Genomic DNA, 27,891 nt, shown 5'->3' with positions numbered 1-27,891 from the left:
CAAGTCATACACTCGGAATAAACCCCTTCCAAGGTAGCAAAGTGTTCAACAAACCATGTATCAGCCTTCTCCAGGGTCTTTGGCCCCGTCTCTGGGCCCTTTAAATTCATCCCTTGCTTAGGCTACCCAATGAGCCTGGTCCCCTTTTTGGGGCTGTCATAAATATAAAGGGAAGGGTAACCACCTTTCTGTCCACAGTGCTATAAAATCCCTCCTGGCCAGAGGCAAAACCCTTTCACCTGTAAAGGGTTAAGAAGCTAAGATAACCTTGCTGGCACCTGACCAAAATGACCAATGAGGAGACAAGATACTTTCAAAGCTGGAGGGGTAGGGGGGGAACAAAAGGTCTGTCTGTCTGTGATGCTTTTGCCAGGAACAGATCAGGAATGCAGGTTAGAACTCCTGTAAAAAGTTAGTAAATAATCTAGCTAGAAATGTGTTATTTCCTTTTGTTTAATGGCTGGTAAAATAGCTGTGCTGAATGGAATGTATATTTAAAAGGATTTTTCTGTAGATTGAGAACAGCTATCAGAGAACATAGGTATCACATTACAGCACAGCAAAATTTTACAAGCCAGGTTTTTTGTGGTTTTCTTTCTAACTCTTGGGTATAAAGTTAGTTAAAAACAGAGGCTAAGATGACAGAAACCAAGGCACAACACAAACTGGAGTTAACCAGACTGGAGGCAGCGAAAGAGGCAGAAAAAGCCCAAGAGACTGCCCACAGAAGAGCTATGGAGGCAAGGGAAAAAGAAATGGAGGCAAGGGACAAAGAACTGGAGGAGAAGTAAAAAGAGAGGAAGCATGCACTGGTGATGGAGAAGGCAAAGGCTCAACAAACCCTAGCAATCCTTCTCCAGGTACCACTTCCCATCCCAGAAACTTCCCCACCTACAAGGCAGGCGATGATACCGAGGTCTTCTTAGAAAACTTCGAAAGGGCCTGCCTTGGGTACAGCATCTCTACAGGCCAATACATGGTAGAGCTGAGGCCGCAGCTCAGTGGACCCTTAGCTGAGGTGGTGGCTGAAATGCCTAAGGAACACATGAACAAGTATGAACTGTTTAAAACCAAGGCGAGAGTCAGAATGGGGCTAACACCCGAGCATTCCCGTCGGCGGTTCAGAGCCCTAAGGTGGAAACCAGACGTGTCATTTACCCGACATGACTACCACATTGTGAAACATTGGGATGTCTGGATATCAGGAGCAAGTGTTAAAATCTCCAGAAGATTTACCCTTCCTAATGCAAATGGAGCAGTTCTTAGAGGGTGTTCCTGAGGCAATAGAAAGATACATCCTAGATGGGAAGCCCAAAACTGTAATCGAGGCAGGGGAGATTGGAGCCAAATGGGTGGAGGTGGCAGAAAAGAAAAAAACTGGGCAGTTGGAGCGGATACCAGAAAGGGGAACCTCAGACCACACCCTACTACCGGGGGCAGCCCAAGGCCCTGACTACCGCCCAAGGAACCCTCCAGCCACCTTATCGTCCCGCCACACCATTCTCCAGCAACCCACCTTGCCCCAGTGACCCGTCAGCTGGACAATGTTTTAAATGTAATGAGCCGGGGCATGTAAAGGCCAACTGCTCCAAGAACCCCAACAGATTACAGTTCATTGCACCGGAATCACACCAGAGGTCCTCAGGCCCAGATACCCTCAGGGCGGAGGGAAACTGTGAGTGTGGGCAGGAAGAAGGTCACCGCGTGGAGGAACACTGGAGCACAAGTGTCGGCTATCCATGCTTCCTTAGTGGACCCCAGATTAATCGACCCAGAGATCCAAGTGACTATTCAACCCTTCAAGTCAAACTCTTTTGACTTGCCTACAGCCAAGTTGCCACTCTAGTACAAGGGCTGGTCAGGAACGTGGACTTTTGCAGTCTATGATGATTATCCCATCCCCATGCTGTTAAGGAAAGACTTGGCCAATCATGTGAAGCTAGCCAAGAGGGTGGGAATGGTCACCCACAGCCAGGCTAAGCAAGCTGTTACACCTAGCTCTATTCTGGAAACTTCTACCACGACCCAGTCAGAAGTGATGGAACCAAACCCCATGCCAACGTCAGCAGCAGCAGCAGTAGTGGATCCAGTCCTAGAGACCCAGACAGAGCCAGTCCCAGAACCTAAACTGGCGGAACAACCAGCACCAGAACCAGTGCCAGCACTGAATCCAGTGCTTTCAATCCCAACACCAGAGGGCCCCACTGAACCTGCACTGGCAGCAGCAGATAACCCTACACAAAAGGCTCAGCCGGAGCCTGAACCCCAACATAGTGCACCAGCGGAGAGCGGTTCACAGTCAACGGAAACAGCCCCATCACCTGCATCGCTTCCAGAGGGACCAAGCCTAGGTCCACAATCCAATGAGGAACTGATGCCTCCAGCATCAAGGGAACAGTTCCAGACCGAACAGGAAGCAAAGAAAGCCTCCAGAGAGCTTGGACCGAGGCACGGAGCAACCCATCGCCTCTCAACTCATTATTTGTGGATGCTGCTATGTGAGAAATCAGCATCAGTGAGAAATCTAAGAATATTCCTGGACTGTGACTGAATTGACCAATTATATGTGTGTGTTTTTGTGTGTGTGTGTGTGTGTGTGTGTGTGTGTATCTTCAACCAATGGAGTCTGCACTGTAGCTGCAAGCTCTTCAAAATACTTTCCTTTGCCCGCCAGTATCACCTCTATCTTGCTTGGCTTCAGCTAACTGTTCTTCTTCCATGAGCTGATATCATTTCATCATCCAATCACTGGGCCATCTGACTGGTAGTGGTGTCAGTATGTAGTGAAGATAGATCTGTATATCATCGACATGTTGCTGGCACTTGAGTCCCTGTTGTGTGACCACCTCATGTAGTGGTTGGATGTAGATGTTAAAAAGGATGGGAGAGAAAACTGGTCTTTGTGGAACTCCACAAGTGAGGGGCCCACTGGCCTCCACTAGTGGAAAAGTTGGGGAAGAGTGGTGTGATGGGAGAAGCACCCACAAGCCTGCAGGATGTAAATTGGGCATTGTAAGTACAGACACTCCCCGGGTTATGCAAGACCTGACTTATGCAAATTCGCACTTACGGAAAAAGTTCCATAAGCCAGAAATACGAATTTTGAGTTGCAGAAATTTTTGCTTAATGTACAGGGTCTACGTTTCCGACTTATGCAAAATTCGAGTTACACAAGGCTTTCCGGAATGGAACAATTGCGTAGGTCAGGGCGTCTGTATAGTTAATGCCAAATGTGGTAAAGAACAAAAATAAATATTAAAGGTGCAATACAGCAAAGAGCAGAACCCAGAAAGCTTTCTCTGAAAACTGGACAATTTTCATCATTGTCTCTCTTGCCTTCTAAAAAAGTAAGCAGCTGTGATCTTCAAAACACATCACCATATTAGCACCATTTTCTTAATATGATCAATAGATACATTTGTTTAACTAGCAAAACATAGCACTGGAGCTTGCCCTAGGATAAGTAGCCAAAACAATGACTCAGGGAGTGAGTGGGATGAAATAAGAAGAAAGATTTAAAGGAAAGTGAAATAAAGATAAAACACATTAAACAAGTCATGGTCTAAACATGAAAAAGACCAGAAATTCTATAGGAAGAAATGAGAATCAAGGTACAATCTTAATGGAAATGTATAGAATGTGAAACAGATTAACAGAGAAAACAGAATCACAAATCCTGACCCTCCAAAACCAATATTTGGAGTATATAGAAAATCCCATACAAGACTGTTCCGCCATTAAGATCCAGAGAGTTGAACTCTTTATTTAGTATAAAATACTGAATTTCAGCAAGACTTTCAAAGCAGAAAAGGCAGGTAGGCCCTGAAATTCCTGAAAAAGTTTACTGGTGTTGGGAACCCAACTCCTTTTTGTGCCTTTTGAAAGTCTCTCCTTTGGTATATCAAAAGACATTATTTCCAATATAGCAGAAGGCTTCAGCAAAAAGAAACGACTTGATTCCTGATATGTTTTAGCTCCAGTGGCCAGTCGGTTAGTTTGTTTGGAAAGAAACAAAAGTATGAAACCAACAAAAATATTTTTTCCTTTAGATTTTAATCAAGAATTCAGTCCAAAGAATTTCAGTAATAACTAAAAATAGTTATCCTGGCTGATAACTTCTGGATGTGTAATGACTTTCCTAACTTATGGAAATATGAATTTACAAATTTATCTTAGTAATAGTAAATTATTTTACTATTTTCCTTTTGAGATCTGCTCAATCTGTTTTAAAACAGATCCTGGAGAAATAAGGGTGGCTGTGATCATATATATATTTTTGATGGTTAAAAGTTTTGTAAAACTTCTGTGTGCACATGCTGATTTATCCACAGCAAAATGGTTATTTCCCAGGCACTTCTGGAAAAAGTAACAGTTTGTAAATACTTGGCAATCCATCATGCCAAAAAAGGTCTATGGAACCAGAGATATTCAAATGGGCTTAATGATGTGCAGGCTGATCTTGTTGTCTTTACGCAGCTGACGCTAACTGAAATTGGGTATTTTGTTGTAAGTCCTGCAGGATCAACACCAATGTATGGGAGTAATTGTTCAAAAAAATACAGTGGTACAGTGAGTGTCTTTAGATTACAGATCAGGCTAAATTGTGAAATAGTAATGTACTCTGAGTAAAAGGTCAGCACTTGCAGCAGCCTCGGAGGAAGATTATAATTGCTCTGGGGAGGGAATCAACTGAACTGGGTATACACCAGCTGCAGTGTGTGCTGCCAGATGCACCAGTGCAGCTAGGCTGCCTGGCAAGGTGAGGGAGCAGGTCAGAATCAGGCTCTGCACAGACCCTGGCCCGTTTTTCCTTTTAGTAGGAGTAGGGGAGTAGTAGCAACTTTGTGGAAACTTCTTCTTCTTGCTCACTGTTACCTCTGGTGCAGGTAGTTTCTATGCTGCCATATTATGTGAGCCACAGATTGGCCTGCAGGATGCAGTAATAGCAAAATATATATTCTACCAGATGACTATATACATAAGCAGCAGTATATCAAAATTAATAAAGTGAACTTAACTGGAAGTATTCTTGTAAATAAATCAAATCTGAGGAACTGTCCCAGATTGAGGTGTCATTAGAAGAGATTTTGGAACAAACTGATAAACTAAACAGCAGTAAGTCACCAGGACCAGATGGTATTCACCCAAGAGTTCTGAAGGAATTCAAATGTGAAATTGCAGGACTACTAACTGTGTGGTTTGTAACCTATCATTTAAATCTTCTGTACCAGGTGACCGGAGGATAGCTAATGTGATACCAATTTTTAAAAAGGGCTCCAGAAGTGATCCTGGCAATTATAGGCCCGCAAGCCTGACTTTGTTACCCAAGGTTTTCAGAACCCCCAACAGGGGCAACTTAACTATTTCACTCCAGGCGATATAAGGAATAAATCAACAGGAACACAGCACTTCCGTCTCATAAAGCACTCTTACTTGCATGAATCTTATCTAAAACTGCAGTTTCTTAGATTTAAGCACACACAAACATAAGCAATAGGTTTAGAATATCCCAGATATTTACCTAATGTTTGGAATGGTATTGAGTAATTAACAGCAGATTTGCAGTGGCCAGTTGCTCACTCACTGGGGAGAAAGGGTGTCAGGAAAAATGTCTCTCAAGATGGCTTCAAAGGACTGCTCCAAAGTACACTCTATTAGCTAATCTTTTACAACTAACTTCTACAAAACACATAGGTCATAATGATCCTACTATATCATCACTTTTGTAACTTTCAGTAAACTTTTAATATCAGAGGCATCTAGACTCAAGGTTTTCCAACCACTAAGGTTTTTAGTCTCAATTGTTTACTTGTTTGTCCTCTCCTCCCATTCTGATTAGCAGAAACTGTAGCTAGTTTTGACCTTACTTCTGAATACCTGTCTCCAAATTAACCCTTAACTATGTGGTGTTCTATTTCATTACATCAGGGTGGCTGAATGCACATAATATGGTTGCAATTAGCTTGATCACATTCTGGGTTATATACACCCCTCAAATCCAGGGCAACAACTTCAGTACTGGGCAAACTGATTGAAACTATAGTAAAGAACAAAATTGTCAGAAACATAGATAAACATAATTTGTTGTGGAAGAGTCAACATGGTTTTTGAAAAGGGAAATTATGCCTCACCAATCTACTAGAATTCTTCAAGGGAGTCAACAAGCATGTGGACAAGCGAGATCCAGGGTACCAAGTGTACTTAGATTTTCAAAAACCCTTTGACAAGGTCCCTCACCAAAAGCTCTTAAGCATGGGATAAGAAGGAAGGTCATGGGATAAGAGGGAAGGTCCTCTCATGGATTGGTAACTGGTTAAAAGATAGGAAACAAAGGGTAGGAATAAATGGTCAGTTTTCAGAATAGAGAGAGGTAAATAGTGATGTCCCCCAGGGTTCTGTACTGGGACCAGTCCTATTCAACATATTCATCAATGATCTGGAAAAAGGTGTAAACAGTGAGGTGGAAAAATTTGCAGACGATACAAAAGTACTGAAGATAATTAAGTCCCAGGCAGAATGCCAAGAGCTACAAAAGAATCTCTCAAAACTGGAGAGCAGCAGAATATGGATCCTGGACTTCATAAAATCAGACTTTGACTCCCTCAGGGAACGGATGGGCAGGATCCCCTAGGAGATCATAACATGAGGGGGAAAGGAGTCCAGGAGAGCTGGCTGTATTTTAAAGAATCCTTATTGAGGGCACAGGAACAAACCATCCCAATGTGTAGAAAGAATAGTAAATATGGCAGGCAACCAGCTTGGCTTAACAGTGAGATCCTTGCTGATCTTACACACAAAAAAGAAGCTTACAAGAAGTGGAAGCTTGGACAAATGATCAGGGAGGAGTATAAAAATATGGCTCAGGCATGCAGGAGTGAAATCGGGAAGGCCAAATCACAATTGGAGTTGCAGCTAGCAAGAGATGTTAACAGTAACAAGAAGAATTTCTGCAGGTATGTTAGCAACAAGAAGTAGGTCGGGGAAAGGGTGGGCCCCTTACTGAATGGGGGAGGCAACCTAGTGACAGAGGATGTGGAAAAAGCTAATGTACTCAATGCTTTTTTTGCCTCTATCTTCACAAACAAGGTCAGCTCCCAGACTACTGCACTGGGCAGCACAGTAGGGGGAGCAGGTGACCAGCCCTCTGTGGAGAAAGAAGTGGTTCAGGACTATTTATTTAGAAAAGCTGGACATGCACAAGACCATGGGGCCGGACGCACTACATCCAAGGGTGCTAAAGGAGTTGTCGGATGTGATTGCAGAGCCATTGGCTATTATCTTTGAAAACTCATGGCAATCGGGGGAGGTCCTGGATGACTGGAAAAAGGATAATGTAGTGTCCATCTTTAAAAAAGGGAAGGAGGAGGATCCGGGGAACTACAGGCAAGTCAGCCTCATCTCAGTCCCTGGAAAAATCATGGAGCAGGTCCTCAAGGAATCAATTTTGAAGCACTTAGAGGAGAGGAAAGTGATCAGGAACAGCCAGCATGGATTCACCAAGGGCAAGTCATGCCTGACTAACCTAATTGCCTTCTATGACGAGATAACTGGTTCTGTGGATGAGGGGAAAGCAGCGGACATGTTATTCCTTGACTTTAGCAAAGCTTTTCATACAGTCACCCATAGTATTCTTGCCACCAAGTTAAAGGGCTGGATGAATGGACTATAAGGTGGATAGAAAGCTGGCTATATCATCGGGCTCAAAGGGCTATATCATTGGACTGGCTATATCATCAATGGCTCCATGTCTAGTTGGCAGCCAGTATCAAGTGGAGTGCCCCAAGGGTTGGTCCTGGGGCTGGTTTTGTTCAATATCTTCATTAATGATCTGGAGGATGGCATGGACTGCACCCTCAGCAAATTTGGAGATGACACTAAACTGGGAGAAGTGGTAGATACGCTGGAGGGTAGGGATAGGATACAGAGGGACCTAGACAAATCAGAGGATTGGGCCAAAGGAAATCTGATGAGGTTCAACAAGGACAAATGCAGAGTCCTGCACTTAGGATGGAAGAATCCCATGCACTGCTACAGACTAGGGACCAAGTGGCTAGGCAGCAGTTCTGCGGAAAAGGACCTAGGGGTTACAGTGGACGAGAAGCTGGATATGAGTCAACAATGTGCCGTTGTTGCCAAGAAGGCTAATGGCATTTTGGGCTATATAAGTAGGAGCATTGCCAGCAGATCGAGGGACGTGATCATTCCTCTCTATTGGGCATTGGGCCTCATCTGGAGTACTGTGTCCAGTTTTGGGCCCCACACTACAAGGACGTGGAAAAATTGGAAAGAGTCCAGCAAAGGGCAACAAAAATGATTAGGGGACTGGAACACATGACTTATGAGGAGAGGCTGCGGGAACTGGGATTATTTAGTCTGCAGAAGAGAAGGATGAGGGGGGATTTGATAGCTGCTTTCAACTACCTGAAAGGGGGTTCCAGAGAGGATGGATCTAGACTGTTCTCCATGGTAGCAGATAACAGAACGTGGAGTAATGATCTCAAGTTGCAGTGGGTGAGGTTTAGGTTGGATATAGGAATAACTTTTTGACTAGGAGGGTGGTGAAACACTGGAATGGGTTACCTAGGAAGGTGGTGGAATCTCCTTCCTTAGAGGTTTTTAAGGTCAGGCTTGACAAAGCTCTGGCTGGGATTATTTATTTGGGGATTGGCCCTGCTTTGAAGTCCCTTCCAACCCTGATATTTTATGATTCTATGAACTGGGTGACTGGGCAACAAAATGGCAGATGAAATTCAATGTTGATAAATGCAAAGTAATGTATATTGGAAAACATAATCCCAACTATACATATAAAATGATGGGATCTAAATTAGCTGTTACCACTCAAGAGATCTCGGAGTGGTATTTTTGGATAGTTCTCTGAAAACATCCACTCAGTGTGCATTGGCAGTCAAAAAAAGCAAACAGAATATTGGGAATAATTAAGAAAGTGACAGATAATAAGACATAAAATATCATATTGCCTTTCTATAAATCTGTGGTACACCCACATCTTGAATACTGCATGCAGATCTGGTCACCCCATCTCTAAAAAGATATATTGGAATTGGACAAGATTCAGAAAAGGGAAACAAAACAGATTCCATATGAGGAGAGATTAATAAGATTGGGACTTTTCATCTTGAAAAAGAGATGACTAAGGGGGGATATGATATAGTCATGTCTGATCTAGAGAAAGTAAATAAGGAAGTAGTTAAAGAACTAGCTACATTCATGGAGGATGGTCCATTGACCGCTACTAGGCAGGATGGGTAGGGATGGTGTCCTTAGCCTCTGTTTGCCACAGGGGATGGATCACTTGATGATTACCCATTCTGTTCATTCCCTCTGCAGTACCTGGCAATGGCCACTGTCGGAAGACAGGATACTGGGCTAGGGGACCTTTGGTCTAACCCAGTGTGGCCATTCTTATGTTCTTATGACTTTCTCCCAGGCCGTATCTTCCACAAAAGTACAAGGTGCTGGTGCCTTTCGTCTTCCTAGCTGAAAGATGCAAAAATGGATCTTTCCCCTTATATCTCTGAGTTCATTGACCCTGCTTCAAGAGGCAGGATGACCTTCTTTCCTTTCTGTGGACTTCCCTTACCCCTGCTGATCCATATGTAAATGGGGCTTCCATTGTTTTGATTCTACCGTGCTACCTTTCCTCGTTCTGAAAGAAAACCTGTTTCTCCCTTTGTTTGATCACAGGGTTTAAAGCATAATATAATAAGTATCCCACACTTTCTTATGTAGCGTTAATATGTACATTTCACAAAGATATTAATCACCAGTGTATTATAGGCTTTCATAAAATACATTACTCAATACACTTTTATAATCCAGTAATATTATATACAATCAGTTGACTCAATTGCATATTCTTTGGGGTTCAGTCTTTATAACCCAGTAAACCTTTGAAATGTATTCTTAAATAAAGTTCCTTTACTACTGCAGGGGGAGAGACGCCATGAGGTCTCATGAAGACTTCATGCTGGTTCCTCCTCCCCCCGCGGAAATAGTTTAGTCAGTTCCTCCTCCCCTTATTAGCTTGATGGCTTTGTTTACCTTTTATGTAAATATACCTTCGTCATTTCTGCCTGATGACCAGGCTGGTCAGACATACAAATACATGTTCCTTTGTCTAAGGCAGACTGGGCTTATGCATTCCTTCCATAACGCATCTTAAGGACATAATTCTAGTACATATCCATAACACTTTGTACAGAATCCATACATACATTGCTCAATAATATTAATGATCAGTGAGGCATTAGTTTTCCAAGGATATGATATATGCCACTTTTTGGGTATGGCAATAGTGTATTGGGTGAAATGAGCATGTCAGGCCTAACAAGAGTTGCTGACACAGAGAGTTGAGACCATCTACTTGTATTTAATACTCTCATAAATAAGATGAATGTTAGGGTAGAAATTAAATTAGATGTACAGTACAGAGACCAAAAAAGCATTCTTCTTATGCGTATAGCATATGCATTGTAACTGTTTTTGCCTTTGATTCGTGATAGAATTATTGGCTACACTTCAGCCTCTACAGCATTGCAATGAGTTCTTAGAAAAGTGGATGCACTTTCTATTTGTCATTGCTTTACATGAATTATGGGCACTGCAGAGAAATAAGTCTACCGAACTTTGTTGAATGTCACTGCCTTCACGTAGACTAGAACATCTTGTTTTCATTTGTAAAGATCTGAATGTTTTTTACCAGTGCATCATCTTTCCTATCATTTACAATGTGAGAAGGCTGTGTATTAAGATTACTTACTATATGTATTGGCCCTGATTCTCCACTGAGACTGAGCACAGCTCAGATACAGAGAGTGCAGCCACAGACTACTGTTTCCTGGTCCTCAGCTGCTTATACCTGGCAGAAATTGGAGCAGCAAGTGGGCTATTCTAATACCACCGGTGTAAGCTCCATCATGCCAGCAGAGGATCAGGCATGGTGGAGTCCAGCTGCAGCACCCCTCTTCTAGTCCCCACCTATGACAGGCTCTCAATCCACCCTGACACACCCTGCCTTCCCCCCTTTATGCCAGGTTGGAGGAAGCAGCAGGTGCCATGGTGCAAAGTGAACTTGGTGGGCCAGAGAATCCAGCTGATTGTATCTTTTCCCCTATCTGTAATAGTCATAATGCCTTTTTTCACATTAATGTTCATACCTGAATGCCTAAAGATAAGAACCCAGGCCAAGATTTTCAAAGTTAGGCTTCTAAATTCATCTTTCAGCACCTAAATATGTGTCTGGATTTTTCAAAGGTTCTCCAAGTTTGCTGGTTAAACTGAAAAATTATTTGCCCAGCAGCTCCCAGAGAATTCCATAAGAATTGTTACTTCTAAGGGTTTAGATGAGAGCCTGTCAGTTGCACGACTGTTGTAAGAAAAATGCATGACAATTACTCTGAAATTTCCTTGAGCAGATTATCTTCTTTTGGTAGGACAGATTAAAAACAGCAAAGTAATAGTATACAGAAAACAAATAAGCAATGGAAATAGCATGCTTTAAAAATGTAACTCTGTTTCAGGGCTCAAAAAAGTGCCAGAATGACAGAACTGGAGACTAAATCTTCTCTTCGTGAAAAGGAAGAATTAATAATAATTCCCTCACATTGCACCTTGCAACCATGACCTGACTTGAGCACCTCTACACGAGACAGTTGTTCAATCTCCATACCCTTTCAGCCTTTGGCCTACTATCTGAGATTGTCAGTACAGATAGTAGCCAATTGTGATGTCACACCCGTGCAGTAAAGAAAATAACTTATAATAATTGAACAATGCAAAAGTGAATTTACATCCCCCCTTCTCCAGTAGCCAGAGGTCAGCTTGCAAAACAGTTGTAGCAGCGACCAGAATGTGACCCACAAAGACCTCAATACACATACAGGTTTCAGAGTAACAGCCGTGTTAGTCTGTATTCGCAAAAAGAAAAGGAGTACTTGTGGCACCTTAGAGACTAACCAATTTATTTGAGCATGAGCTTTCGTGAGCTACAGCTCACTTCATCGGATGCATACTGTGGAAACAGTTTCCACAGTATGCATCCGATGAAGTGAGCTGTAGCTCACGAAAGCTCATACTCAAATAAATTGGTTAGTCTCTAAGGTGCCACAAGTACTCCTTTTCTTTTTGCGAATACACATACAGTCACAGAAATGTAGGACAGAAAGGTTATCTAGTCCAATTCCCTCCACTGAGGCAGGACTAAGTATTATCTAGACCATCCTTGTCAGTTGTTTGTCTAACTTGTTCTTTAAAAACCTCCAGTGACAGAGATTCCACAACCTGCCTAGGTAATTTGTTCCAGTGCTTAACTACCCTTACAGTTAGGAATTTTTTCCTAATGTTTAACCTGAAATCTCCCTTGCTGGAATTTAAGCCCATTACTTCTTGTCCTGTCCTTAGTGGATAAGAACAGTTTATCACCCTACTCTACATAACAACCTTTTACGTACTTGAAGAAGGTTATCATGTTCCCACTCAGTCTTCTCTTTTCCAGACTAAGTAAACCCATTTTTTCAATCTTTCCTTGTAGGTCATGTTTTGTAGACCATTAATCATTTTTGTTGCACTCCACAGGACTTTCTCCAATTTGTCCACATCTTTCCCAAAGTGTGGTGCTTAGACGTGTACTCCGGTTGAGGCCTTATCACAGTGCTGAGGAAAGTGGAAGAATTACATTGCTGACTCCTATTTAGCTTGTGCTCCACTGTAACTCCCAGATCCTTTCGGCAGTGCTCCTTCCTAGACCGTCATTTCCTTTCATGCATTTGTGAAATTCATTATTCCTTCCCAAGTGTAGTACTTTGAATTTGTCCTTATTGAATTTCATCCTATTTATTTCAGACCATTTCTCCATTTGTCAAGATCATATTGAATTCTAATCCTGTCCTTTAAAATGTTTGCAATCCCCCAGCTTGGTATTGTCCGCAAACTTTCTAAGTGTGCTCTCTCTGCCATTATCTGAATCATTTATAAAGATAGTGAATAGAACCAGACCCAGGACAGATCCCTGCGGGATCCCATTTCATGTGCCCTTCCATCTTGAATGTGAACCATTGATAACTACTCTCTGAGTACTGTTTTCCAACCAGTTGTGCATCCATCTTGTAGTAGGTTTGTCTAGGTTATATTTTTTTAAGTTCATTTATGAGACGGTCATATGAGATAGTATCAAAAATCTTATTAAATTGTGTGTGTGTGTGTATACAATATGCAAATATAAAATTTGAAGTGTTCCCTATCTATTCTTATTTGGGCATTGTAAGATTTGTGGTGGCCTTAACTCTTCATTTGTTTGCTTGTAAGTGTTTGGGATTGCAAATGATGTGACAAGTAAATACATTGTTGTTGCATAGCAAACTTAACTGGTTTATCTCAGCTTGTATTGGTCCAAATTTGGAAGGAGGAGGTCTGGCTTGGTTTTGAAATAACTATAAGAATACCCTTAAATCATACAATTATCACCCTTCAAAATTGGGAAATTTTCTAAATAATTATCTTCTTCTTTGCAGTATTCCGTATATTTATTTTAATAAACACAGAGAAATTACAGATCTTGAGAAAATGTAATCTAAGGTAAAAAAACAAGTTTTCAAATGTTAATACTCAACCAAAAAATAAACATTTTTGTATATTTATTTTTCTTAATATCATCTGAGCTACATCTCCAACAGCAGTGTTTATCTGCAATTTCTGTGATGCAGACATTCTACTTAACCAGACTTCTGTCTTTCAGTGTCATGCCTGCATCTGACCACAAGATGGTGGGGTTTCTTCACATTGGAATCAAATGAGACTTATGTTAGGGAAAAAGAAGATCCAACCATGTAGAAACAGAGAGAATTAAAGAAGGGAAGATATTTACAAAAGAGATTCTGAAATTTCTCTTACACCTTGGCTTCCAGTCTCACTCATCAGTGAGTATATGGAAATGAACAAAATAAATTTACATAATTAAATGTCCCCAATCTGTTATAAGTAAAATATATTTACTCGCTAAGCAATTGTGATTAAATCATGAGGGAGCACTAATCTTTTACTATTCTTAACAGGTGATGAACATTTATAAAAATGTAACGAGTTCCTAGGTAAAGAGATGTTAAGACAAACAATAACAAATTGTTTGGGGCACAGTATATTTTAGTGTCCTCCTTGTAATATATTGCATCTCAGTAGCAGGAGTCCTCTTGATTTTCATGAAAACAGATAATCCAGTGTTTGCAGAACTAATCAGAGAAAGAAATACATTATCAAGCCTCTGTTACAGATCTGCACCAGAATCATATGCTGCAGAATCAATTGTAAACTCATGAAATATGAATTTCATCTGTTATTTATTTATGCCAGGTTTAAATGCATGCACAAAATGCATCCACTTCTAAGCCAATTTTCTTACAAAGAAAGTCAAAAGGAAATGAAGAAATCTTATTGTCATAAAAAGGAATTTGATGTGAGTTTCATAAAGAGAACAGTGAACAATAGTCGTGTGTGTATAAATATACATGAAAACGTCTAATTGGATAAAAACTAGTCTGATGTTGTGAACATTCCCTGTCATGATCGGTTTCAGAGTAACAGCCGTGTTAGTCTGTATTCGCAAAAAGAAAAGGAGGACTTGTGGCACCTTAGAGATTAACCAATTTATTTGAGCATAAGCTTTCGTGAGCTACAGCTCATTCTTCACACTATTATTGTTACTTTCTATCCCAAACTTCCATACTAGAGTCTGTCTTGACGGGCAGTCTTCAGTTAAATAAAAATGTTGTTCCTCTCTTGCGTTTCACTGTTGATTCTAATGCTTTACTTCTCCAATGTCTCTCATCCTCGTAGGCTCTTACCACCTCTTGTCTGTTCTCTGCGCAACCTATTGATTAACTGTTTTCATTCCAATTAAAAAAAAAACTTAGCTGTCTGAAGGATGGTACATTGGAAAAATATCTTTAAACTCATTCTCTATTGTGTGATTTACTTTGCAGCAGAGGGTCTGGCAAGTGGTTATTACAGCCCCATTTGTGCTGCTGTTGTGCATTCAAACATCCTTCCCTATTTTGCCATGCATTACTTTTCAGAGTTCTTTCAATAAGAATTCCATTATGTCCCCATAATATATTATCTTTATTGATTTCCATTTTTCAAATCCTATTGCACACTTGTCCATCCCTTAAAGATTTAATTTAAATCCATTGGTATTGGGCTTCTTTCACAGCGCACTGAAGTTGATGGAAAGATTCCCACTAATTTGAGTGGGCTCTGGATTTGAACTGTAGTCCATAAAGCTGGTGTTCTATCCCCTTAGAGCGGGGGTGGCCAACCTGAGCCCGAGAAGGAGCCAGAATTTACCAGTGTACATTGCCAAAGTAATACATCAGCAGCCCCCTATCAGCTCCCTCCCCACTCCCAGTGCCTCCTGCCCAATCAGAGCCTCCCTCTCCATCCCTGCTGATCAGCTGTTTCGTGGTGCGCAGGAGGCTCTGGAGGGGTGGGGGAGGAGTGAGGGCATGGCAGGCTATGGGGAGGGGTGGGAAGGGGTGGAGTCGAGGGGGGAGGGCCTGTGGCAGAGCCAGGGGTTGAGCAGTGAGCACCCCCTGGCACATTGGAAAGTTGGCGCCTGTAGCTCCAGCCCCGGAGTCGGTGCCTATACAAGGAGCCGCATATTAACTTCTGAAGAGCCGCATATGGCTCCGGAGCCACAGGTTGGCCACCTCTGCCTTAGAGTTTTAAGTTAACTTAAGTCTTCTTTGTTATGTGCTCTCCTGTAGCCACCAAGGCAGTATCCCTGGGAGAAAGCTATTACCTAAATCAGGCACGCCCCTGGTTTACTGTGATCCCTGACTGTTCCCAAAGATAGCTTGATTAATTTTTCCAGCTGAAGCATTTTTTAGCCACATTCAGTGACACCAAAAGGTTTTGCAAACTTGTGTCAGTTTTACCAAATTGCTTTGGTCCCCCCAAAAATTCAGGAAAAAGTTGAAACACTTCACTTTGACATTTTCATAAGAAATGTTTTGGGGGTTTTGGGTTGAAATGAATTTTCATTTCAAAATTTCCTTTGATTTTATTGTATTAATCAAAAATGTTTTAAAATATTCAAAATTGAAATTAAATATTTTGATTTGTTGAAACAAAACATTTCATTTGACCCAGAATGATTTTTTTTTTCAACTTTTCAAAACTCAAAAAAAAAAATACATTTTCTGTTCAACTGGAGATCCTTTTTTTCTGTGAGCCAGTACTGCAGTAGGTATCTTTAAAAATCAGCGGCAGTGTGCAATATTCCAAGACTTAGTGTTCTTAAAGAAGTGCCAGGATTGTCCATGCTTAGCAGTAACATTTCATTTGTTTATAACAAAACCATAGGACGTTGACAACTTATTTAAATACATTTACAAAACTTTTGCTTACTTGGGACACTTTACTCACCAATGTGCCTTGCATATCAGCAAACAAAATCCAGTTTAAAGAATTAAAGGTAAATTATAACTGGGTCCTCTGTACAGGAGGCAAACAGGCAATAAAGGGGGCAAAAAATCCAAAATAGCGCACATACTTCTCTGGCATTGAATTGTTATAGTGACAATATGGTGTAATGACCAAAATCAAAACCTTTTCTTATTACAATTACTAACAAGTCAATGAGAATAGTTACATGCTTACTCATGCAGATGTGGAAGTGCTTTGCTGACTAAGGGTCAATAATAGCAAGGCTCTGTCAATGGCTGTATCACACAAGAAGTTATTTCTTGTAAAGGTTTGACAAAGAGCTGATTTGTAGCACGCTCTGGGCAAAAATAAATACAAATAAAATATTATGGGGCTGTTTGCATTAAGTGGATAAGTTGGGGACCAATTTTCTATTAACAAGCTTGACAACAAAAAATACAATATAGATACAGCCTTGAACAAGTAACTGACAAAGAAGAAACTATTTCAAGAATACTGGTTTTTGCATGGTTCGTTGTGAAACATATCACATTTTTCATTCATAGTGAACACATTTAAACAAGTAGTTTCACAAATGTTTGAGGTGGACCAAGTTAACTACAGTTATTTTAGACCACACACTTCAAGGACTTTGGTATTTAGATTTAGATTTTAAATGCCTTAATTTCTAAGTTCATTGCTGATGTGCCATTCTTCTGGTTTATAATAGCCTCATCATACTTTAGAGCTCTATGGACTCATTCTTGGAATATTGTACTTTCTTATCATTTGTATTGTCAGAGGATATTTCCTTGCAGTCAGGGCTATGTATACAGCTGAAATGTGTGTTTTCTATGATAAAGTTTTGACAAACAAGATCAACTATTAGGAACCAGATGGATTTTTGGACATGGGAAAATAAACTTGTGCTCCTCATCATAGCTACCTAATCAGAAATGACAAAAGAGTAAGAGAAATTACAACATATTTTTTTTACTGAATTGACATTAGCTTTTACCATACTTGCTAGTGGTAAACGATTTGGGGAGGCAAGAGTGGGTCCTATGCTTAGGTAGCAGCTCTCCTAGGGCCATATTCTCCATCCATTAGGTTCAATGGGAATTACATGTGTCCTGGGGTGAGAGAACAGGGCTTTGGGGTGGATCCATTCCTGGTTATACTGATAACTGTCTCACTGTTTTTACTAAGAAGTTTGGCTGAATTCTGGGGCCAAGGGTTTGATTCTACCATCAGTTGTTCCTGTGCAATTTCCATTGAAATCAATATTGGAGACCTTGGTGCACAGGATTTTGAAAACGCTGTTAGCTTTAAATCTTACTGAAAACATACTATGTAAGTACTTATTGGTCTGGGACAGGAGAGTGGTAATTATTCTTAGGAGTATCCTAGGAAGTTTTGTGAGAGGCCTTTACATGAGCACTGCACTTTGCACAATACATTTCCTCTAAATCTCTCTTTGATCTGTGAATATAAATATGTATGTAGAAAGGTTGTCAAAAGGGCACTTACTGCCTACATTTGTTCCTCCCACCACACACTTGCTCCCTCCTGGGCCTTGGTGGCTTCCATCTTGTTCTTCAGAAGGAACTGGATGATTGTCCATTGTATCTTTCCGTTTCAGACTGCCATTTGTTATGAGGAAGACCCACAGCTCCCTAGCAGCAAAAGGTGTTCAGGCAAACAGGAAGTTCCTCACCCCAGTGGCTAGCAGGACTAGGAAAACATTACTACCTCCCTCCAGTGCTGCTGAACTCAGCCAGTTCAGCTATCAGTTAGCTAAAACTGCTAACTTTGAATCCATAGCTGACTATTGTACGAATGGAGCTTTTTAATATGATGCCCTTACAGTAAATATAGCTGCTGGGTTTTACTTCTATAACTTAACTCCAGCATGTGTGTGTAGAAACATTTGAACTTTTTATTTAACATAGCTTGTCTCTTCATTTGTTTTCCAGTTCAAATACACTGAGTGAAATGAGAGAACTATAAATATATAAAGAAACACAAACTCTTTGATAAGGTGTGAAAAAGGCAATATAACTTAAGCAATTCCAGTGAAATGCTGCGCACAGAGAATCAGAAAGAGAAATTTATAGATACAGTAACCAGGATAGTATTCCACTGAGAGGTTTTGGTGAAATCATCAGCTACAGGTACAGAGCTCAAGAGGACTGCCTTGTCATCAGAAACTAAAGACCCTTATTTCTTTAGTTTCATACGTGGCTTTGAAATTGAAGCAGTGCTGTCAGTAGGTGGCAATAGAGAGAGAGCTGTCACAACATATGATGCTTTAGACATAACAACTGTTCAATTATAGGCTATGTTCATAGAAATAGATTCTTTTCTGTTTTATCTGGAAGAAAAATAGAACAGGTGTTGTTTCTTGTAATGTTTTTAACGATGAATGTGGATATTCCGCTAACCACATCAAGTCATCCCACCTAACATGAAATCTGTCTCTGTGATATTAGATCAGGGCCATTATAGATATAACTGATACAGTTCTATGATCATTTTATTTTATTATTTTGTCATACGTGAAATTCAATGTACTGGTAGCCCGTGACTAGACTGCTGTCGTATAATAGATTTATAATAGGCTAATCCCCCTATTCTACATCAAGTGCTTGGAACTCAGAAGTAATAACCATTCTCCAGCCAGCACTCAAGTGTACTGCATCTTTTTTATGTGCAGTTAGAATTAAAGTAAGTCTATTGCAAAAAGTATCCAAATGAAGACATCTGAATCCTTCCATTTGGAAGGAGGCCTGGAAGAGAACTGCAGAAGTGATTACTAAATTGTGTCCATGTTTTCCTGGAAGTAAGAAGGCAAAATCTTTCATGCTGCTATCAGTAACCAGCGCAGAGACACTGGAGGTCTATATTACATTCCAGTGGAAGCATAAGGCAGTCATTTTAAAACTTCTAGAATACTTTGATCCATTCAAGTTTGATGCTTGGGAAAGGCACACATGCTTTCTAAACAAGTAGCTGCCATATAAGACTATTGACTATTACGTAACAAAGCTAAGTCATGTGAATTTGATTAATTAACAGATGGATTGATTAGAGACTGAATTGTTTTTGGCATAACTCATAATTAGGTCCAAATAAGTTTATTGTGAGAAATGAACTTGACAGTTTATATTTGCAGGGCTACTAACAGCTGCTTCCTATATGAAAGTGTTAATAAGACGTGAAATACAGTTTAAAGCATAGTGATAGAATACTACAGTAAACAAATGGAAGACACCAGATGTGGTTGCAATAAATATGACAATAGCACTATGGCACGAAGGTGCCTAGCACAAAGAATGCATCATCCTTTATATAATAATAAAAGCATGCGATCATTTTGCAGAAATGTCACTTGTAATACAAATTGCAGAGAAACACAAAAGCTAAATGTACTTCAGAATATCCAGCTGGTGAACAAGTTCTTGAAAATGTAGAAGCAGTTTGTTTGGGTTTCTTTATACATTTACAAAACAAGATTCTGCAACAAATCTGGTTTTTAATATTAGAAATAAATGAACAAAAAGTGAATTTAAAAATCTTTATTAGAGCTGAGTAAAACCTAATCCTGCAACCCTACAAAAAGATCAGTGACTGCCCAACATTAAAAGCAGAAAGTAAAATTGTTTCATGTAGTGGGCGCAAATGAACTCATGTCGCTAACCCATATTGGCATGTCAGTGTGATGGATATTAATGAGAGTCTGAAATAATGGAACGGGAAGTCCCTTGTGTACTAGGATTGAAGTGCAGCCTGCAAATGCAGATGATTAAACAGGTGTATAACTTCTCTACTGAATTGGATGCAAAAGGTGTAATGATCTGCAATCTGCCAAAAGAAAAAAACTTTAAATTGAACAGGAGGAATGCCAGATTGGAGTTAATTGGCATCATAGCTGTAATCTTCTGAAGCATGAGGTTCATATTCCTTCTTTTTAAAAAATCCTATCTACTATAGTTGTGACTGTTCTTATTATTCATATATAAATGTCTAATCCTTTTTTGAATCCTACCTCAACTAAGGGAGTTTATCCCTCCATCTCCCCTTGGCTCTTTCCCATCATGGGACTTAACTTTCTCAACCGGAGGATTAGGGCAGTCAGTGCTGAGGTGGGATCATTCCATGTTATGCTCTGTCTATGAATAATTGTCTCCTTATTGGTAAAAGTTATTGGCCAGATTCTGCATAGAATTACTCCCTGTGCAGCCCACTGAAATCGGAGTTAGGCTGGATTTATACTTGGGAAGCCAAGATCAGAATCAGGTCCACTGAGAGGTAACAGATTATTTTTGTTATTGGATAGCATGTAATTCGGACTCTACTCTGATAATGTATATAAAAATAGAGAATATTCTTAACTGGTGAAGTTTCATTTGTTTAAATTACTAAGATTTAGCCTTTACTGTCCAGAAGCTGAATACAACTATATCTGTTTTTTTGTATAGCATCTTTGTAGGCTAATTTAGATATTTGTTTTAAATCGCTGTATCTTAAAATGGGATTATAATGAAATCGTAGAAGCTTTTAGAGTGGTGAGACATTAAAATGCAAAGAGATAGTTTAGGTCAAATGAAACAGTCTAATACACAATAAGAGCTATAATGCTGATGTTTCAATTGGCATTATTTCCTCTAAAACGCTAAAAATCCTTCTTTTATTTTAAATTATCTATAATTTTACAAAATCAGAGTGTGTTTGCATTTTCAAAGGTGTTATAAATCTCTGAACTAATTCCACTTCCCTTGTGAATATTTTAAAGTATTTTTCATATTTTTCTCTTGTTTAACTAATGATGCTCCATAATGGTCAACATTGCAAGTATCTCAATCCACTGTCCACCTCTATCTTAAGGACATCTGTCTTGTAGTTACAGTAACTAAGGGGATTCACACAAGCTTTACCTACTTGGGCATATGAACCCCCTATGGATCAATGTAGGGCATTACTTTCAGGAGTGGTGCCAATTGATCATCATCCAGTACAGTCATTCTTGGAAGTACTGATGTCATATATGTTTTCAGGAATGGCTATTGCCAACATAGTGACAATCGCTACTCAAGAAAATGATTGGGTAGTAGATAGTCAGAGATCATGATGGGATAACATGATTTTGGTAATTAATTGATCTTTAAATATTCATGGTAAATAGGCCTAATGACCTGTGACGGGATGTTAGATGGGGTGGGATCTGAGTTACTACAGAAAATTCTTTCCTGGGTGTCTGGCTGGTGAATCTTGCCCATATGCTCAGGGTTTAGCTGATTGCCATATTTGGGATCGGGAAGGAATTTTCCTCCAGGGCAGATTGGAAGAGGCCCTGGAGGTTTTCACCTTCCTCTGTAGCATGGGGCACGGGTCACTTGCTGGAGGATTCTCTGCTCCTTGAAGTCTTTAAACCACGATTTGAGGACTTCAGTAGCTCAGACATAGGTGAGAGGTTTTTCTCAGGAATGGGTGGGTGAGATTCTGTGGCCTGCGTTGTGCAGGAGGTCGGACTAGATGATCATAATTGTCTCTTCTGACCTTAGTATCTATGAATCATGTATTTAACCAGTGGTACCATCTCCAGATCAGAATTGTCTATCTTAACTTAATCTCTGAACTAAAGACATCTTCTAATCTGAAAAGTTAGAAATTGAGGGCCAAATATTCAACTGGTTCAAATTAGAATAGTTCCACTGAATTTCCATGGATTTATGCTGATTTATACAGCTGAAAATCTGGCCCTGTATTTTCTTAACCTCAGAAGCCATGACCAATGTAACAGTTAGGTTCCTGGATGTCAAGATATTTTTTCCATGTATCAGTTAATAAGAAAGAAGGAAAAAACAAAAACAAAATTGATCCTCTTTCCCTTGAACTTGGGTATTTTAAAAATTTATTTAAACAAATTGTTATAAGCAATATTTTGGTTAATATTTAGAAAAACAAATTGATTGTAATTTCCTGGTCTGATAGAGGGATGTTCAATAGGCCATATCCTCCTAATATACTGTAAGTTAAGATTCATATTAAATATTGTATCACTATAAGGAACTTGAATTCTCGAAGCACTCATGATAGTGTTGTAGCATTGTTCTGCAAGTGGTACTGTGCCTTCATAGAAGAAAGCTTATCTAAATTATAAAGTCCAGTTGATAACATCACATTTCCACATTGGACTCTGATGAGAAGATAGTTTCTTGATTTTCCTAGTTGAGTACATATATTAGAATTTTGATTTTTATTCTGAAAAAATGGAGATGATTATATGACGGGGTTGCTTGTGATAGCAGAGGGCAGGGCTCAGCAGACCTGGACTTCCAGTTTGTCTTATATTCTTAACTCAGACCTCAGGGTTCCTGCTGGCCACCTGAAGGGGTCAGGAAGAGATTTTTCCTCAAAGTATTCTGTGGTGTTTGTTTTTGTTTTTTGTTTTTATCTTCTTTCTTTGAAGCATCAGTGATGGCCATGGGTAGGATGGGCCAGGGCTCTGAGGTGGTACCAAGCATTCTCTCTCAGATGCTTGGCTGGCTGGTTCTTGCTCACAAGCTCAGGGTTTAACTGATTGCTGTATGTAGGGCAGGGAATTAATTTCCCCCCAAGTTGGATTGACAATGTCCTTTTCATCTTCCTCTGCAGCGTGTGAGTATGGGTCACTGCCAGGGTTATCTTGGTATAGCTCACCTAATCATTTTCCTGCCGTTGCAGGTATCTTGAGCACTGTTGCACCTTGATCCCTCCTATTCTTGGCTTGTTTCAGAGTAGCAGCCATGTTAGTCTGTATCCGCAAAAAGAACAGGAGTACTTGTGGCACCTTAGAGACTAACAAATGTATTAGAGCATAAACTTTCATGGGCTACAGCCCACTTCATCGGATGCATAGAATGGAACATATAGTAAGAAGATATATATACAGAGAAGGTGGAAGTTGCCATACAAACTGTGAGACGCTAATTAATTAAGATGAGCTATTATCAGCAGGAGAAAAAAAACTTTTGCAGTGATAATCAAGATGTCCCATTTAGACAGTTGACAAGAAGGTTTGAGGATACTTAACATGGGGAAATAGATTCAATATGTGTAATGACCCAGCCACTCCCAGTCTCTATTCAAACCCAAGTTAATGGTATCTAGTTTGCATATTAATTCAAGCTCAGCAGTTTCTCACTGGAGTCTGTTTTTGAAGATTTTCTGTTGCAGAATTGCCACCCTTAAGTCTTTTACTGAATGGCCAGAGAGGTTGGCTTGTGGCACATAATAGTCTACTGTGGGCTGTAATACTTAGGTCTAATTTCAGTTGGTGGATTTACTGTGAGGGTCCTGGGTGGTGGTGGTGGCCTGTGGTGTACAGGAGGTCAGACTAGATGATCTGGTAGTCCCTTCTGGCCTTAATCTGTATGGCTGTATGTTTATGACTAAAGTTGTGCCAAAAATTGATTCAGAATTAGAAGTACTTCAGATTTGCCCCTTCATATTTTCAGGGCATTTCAGTGAAAATGCAAAATTACTATAACAATTTTCACCTCCTCAAATTAGCAGAGCCCTGCGCAGATTCAAAATTTGTATCTGCATCCAATCTGTGATCTGCAAAAATAGTTCACAGATATGAAGCTGATATCCGCAGATTTGCAGGGCTTTACAAATTAGCACACAGTTTTATTTTTCTTTTACTGGAAATCACTAATTTGAATGCCACCTTTCACTGTTTGAGTTTCAAGCTGGGTCAATTGGATTTTATCACATGGTTGAAACTGCCTGGCATTTCTTCTCGTTCTCTGCTTCCATGTACCCAGGTAGATCAACAGAGACTCATTTTGTCTCATTAACTCAGTGGGGAAAGTCTGAGGGATTGATTTTGCTCTCACTTAGCCCTGTGTAAATCTGAGGTAAATCCATTAAAGTCAGAATGAAAGTGTAAAACCAGTGTGAGAGCAGAATGAGACCCGGAGTCTCTGAGTCAGTCATGGAAGAAAAACCACCTTTTTGTGTTTATTTTTCCTGGAATTGAAATTCTAAATACAGAAGAACCTTGATTAGCCAAACCTCACTTGCTCAAATCTCTGGATTACCAGTGATAACTGATAACAGTATCAGAGCCCCACAGGGTTTTCTAGAAAGTAAGGGTCAGGTTTCCATTCTCCCCTGCTTGAGCAGAGGAAAGGTTCCTTTAAAATGAGTTCATTTTCTCCATAGGAATTACAGTACATGTCACCCCAGAGAGGCAGGGGCTGAGGCTAGATTTAAAATGGAGAATTCTTCTGATGTGTCACTCCCAAAAAGAGCTGACCCCTGCATCCCCCCACTGATGAAAACAGGGAGGGCATAAGGCAGGAGGTTACTGATGAGTGGCAGTGAACAAATGTTAGTGATGAGGACTGATGAAAACCCACCTCATTCCAGTGCACTGAGTCAGGGCAAGTGCTCCCTTTGCTCGGAAAGCAAAGCAGGGGCTGTATCCATGATCACAGTGAGACAATAATAAGCAAGGAAAGGACAACCACTGGTAGCAGCAGAAGCTGTAACTCTACATTTCCTGCTAGTTCATTTGAATCACTGATGTCGTGACACCAGTGAATCAAAGCATGGAGAGGGAGGCATCCTCATCTTCCATCCTCTGGCTTTACACTGCACAGGTCAAATTCAGTTAATGTGCAATTAATATTAGCAGGATCAGGAGTGTGATCAAGGCTTGAGTTAAATGTGCTGCTGCAGGTGTTCTGTGCATGGATGTATGCATTTACCATCCCATCTCTTGAGGCTACTACAGCTGTTTTCTGCAGAGTGGTGGCATTGCTGCTCGCCTTTCTATCTAAACTCCAGCATATCCACCCTGCAGCCATCTTATTTAACTCAGGAGAGCTATTCATCTGTCAGAAATGCTGGCATTTCAGTTACTGGTATTCTCATTTGTGTGGGAAACATAAATCACCTCAACATAATCAACACAGAGTAGAGAACAAATGTCAAACCAGTGAAAAATTATATATATGAGTTCCCAGTGGGTCAGCTCTGGGGAAGAAGGATGATCAGAACTGCACCAGCAGCTGACATGATGCCATCAAAGAGGAGAGGCTCACCTGTTCTTCCCCTTCCTGTGGATTTGTGGCTACAGACAACAGAACCAATGTCATTCTTGCCGTGCATGACACTGTTCATTCATGTGCCCTATTAAAATCAGCAAACTGATTCCTTTGACATCTGCTAAGTATTTTCCAAGCACAAACTTTTGAGCAACATTGGATTTTCCTAATTCTTCATGCTTCAGTCTCAGAATTTTCACAGTAAAGCAAACATTCCAAAGACTTATCTAGTTTATTTTAATTTGACATGGGGAGAGGAGGCTGGATTTTGGTTTTGTAAAACAGTGCTTATCTGGTTTTGCAAAAGGAAATGTGGGTTGCTTTGGATCTGAGTTCTTTTCTATCATAATTGTGAATGTTCAGGCAGCTTCTGGCACAAGGTTTTGGCTATGTCTATAAAATAAACCAACCATGTTTCTGGTTTTAAAAGTTCTGCAGGAGACAGGGTTTTTCCTGGTTTGAATCTGGGACCTATTCAGTCTGCACCACCAAAGTTCAGTATAGAAGTCAGATTTCAAAGAAAAGATCTGGCTGTATCCCATTTCTAATTAGAATCTGACAAAGGGAGCTTTTCAAATTGTGACAATGCACCTCTTTTGTCACATCAGGGCTCAGCGTTTCTCCCTCTGGCATTTAAGAGAGGAGGGAGGTCTTGGGGTAAATCAGTCCCTACTCCAGAGGTTTAGTTATTCACATTCGTTTTTGTTTTTTTTGTTGTTTTACAGGTTAGGCCCTAGGTTGGCCTGAGGGGCTTCTTTAAACAAAAACAAAGTACATTTCCTAACTCCCACTGAATACTGCCTTGTCTTATGCTGGCTACCAATCTGCAGCCACTCTCCCTAACTGACTCTGGGCCTGGCTATGCTGGGAACCAAGGCCCTTTCCCCAAATAAGAAATAAATACGAGATTTCCCTTGTAGAGAAAAACATCTCTTTACCGAGGAGAAGCCTTTTCCTTCACTGCACACAACCCTTCTGCAGCTTGCTTTTTTATTCTGTCTCTCTCTCTCATTGGAAGAGGTTTCTTAAAGATCATATGCTGTCATTACTTAAGCTCAGGTGTCCATAATTACTGTGCATAAATAACCTGAGGTAACTTCTTTCAGTTCTTAAGAAAAATGGCTTTAACTATTCTAAGACTGATATACCTGCCTTCAGCCATCCTTCCAGAACTGTCAGGTGTGACTTTGTCATTTATCCCTTTCCCCTCCACTCCCTTTCAATTGTATGGGGTTGGGCTACTTGGGTTGAGAAATGGTGTACCTTGATAGACCAGTGCTGCCATGTCTGATTCCAATGCTAGGCTGCACTTAGAGGAGGTTTTGGAACAAATTGATTAACTAAAGAGTAATAAGTCACCAGGACCAGATGGTATTCACGCAAGAGTTCTGAAGGAACTCAAATGTGAAATTGTAGAACTACTAACTGTCATCTGTGACTATCATTTAAATCAGCTTCTGTACCAAATGACTGGAGGATAGCTAATGTGACACCAATTTTTAAAAAGGGCTCCAGAGGTGACTCAGGCAATTAGAGGCCAGTAAGCCTGACTTCAGTACTGGGCAAACTGGTTGAAACTATAGTAAAAAAACAAAATTGTCAGACACCTAGATGAACATAATTTGTTGGGGAAGAGTCAACATGGTTTTTGTAAAGGGAAATCATGCCTCATGAATCTACTAGAATTCTTTGAGGTGGTCAACAAGCGTGTGGACAAGGGGGATCCAGTGGATATAGTGTATTTAGATTTTCAGAAAGCCTTTGACAAGGTCCCTCACCAAAGGCTCTTAAGCAAAGTAAGCAGTCATGGGATAAGAGGGAAGGTCCTCTCATGGATTGGTAACTGGTTAAAAGATAGGAAACAAAGGGTAGGAATAAATGATCAGTTTTCAGAATGGAGAGAAGTAAATAGTAGTGTCCCCCAGGGTCTGTACCGGGACCAGTCCTATTTAATATATTCATAAATGATCTGAAAAAAGGGGTAAACAGTGAGGTGGCAAAATTTGCAGACGATACAAAACTACTCAAGATAGTTAAATTCCCAGGCAGACTGCGAAGAGCTACAAAAGAATCTCTTAAAACTGGGTGACTGGGCAACAAAATGGCAGATGAAATTCAATGTTGATAAATGCAAATAACGAACATTGGAAAATATAATCCCAACTATACATATAAAACAATGTTGTCTAAATTAGCTGTTACCACTCAAGAAAGAGATCTTGGAGTCATTGTGGATAGTTCTCTGAAAACATCCATTCAATGTACAGCGGCAGTCAAAAAAGCAAACAAAATATTGGGAATCATTAAGAAAGGGATAGATAATAAGACATAAAATATCATATTGACTCTGTAT

At 40.3% G+C, this 27,891-nt stretch overlaps 1 protein-coding gene across 11 annotated transcripts in view; it reads left to right on the top strand.

Moving 5' to 3' along the window:
- RALYL (RALY RNA binding protein like) overlaps window positions 1-27,891 on the top strand; it is a 577,640-nt gene that overhangs the window by 371,310 nt on the left and 178,439 nt on the right. Inside the window, exon 1 of one of the 11 annotated variants that reach the window (XM_043539417.1) lies at window positions 13,812-13,937. The exons of the other annotated variants lie outside the window; for them this stretch is intronic. The gene's annotated coding sequence lies outside the window, so the exon portion shown is untranslated. Of the gene's footprint in view, window positions 1-13,811; window positions 13,938-27,891 lie in introns of those variants that run through there. 11 annotated transcript variants of the gene reach the window in all.

This window comes from Chelonia mydas, chromosome 2 (assembly GCF_015237465.2).
Source record: "Chelonia mydas isolate rCheMyd1 chromosome 2, rCheMyd1.pri.v2, whole genome shotgun sequence".
Classification (NCBI taxonomy): domain Eukaryota; kingdom Metazoa; phylum Chordata; order Testudines; family Cheloniidae; genus Chelonia; species Chelonia mydas.
This window is presented reverse-complemented; position numbering and strand designations above follow the sequence as displayed.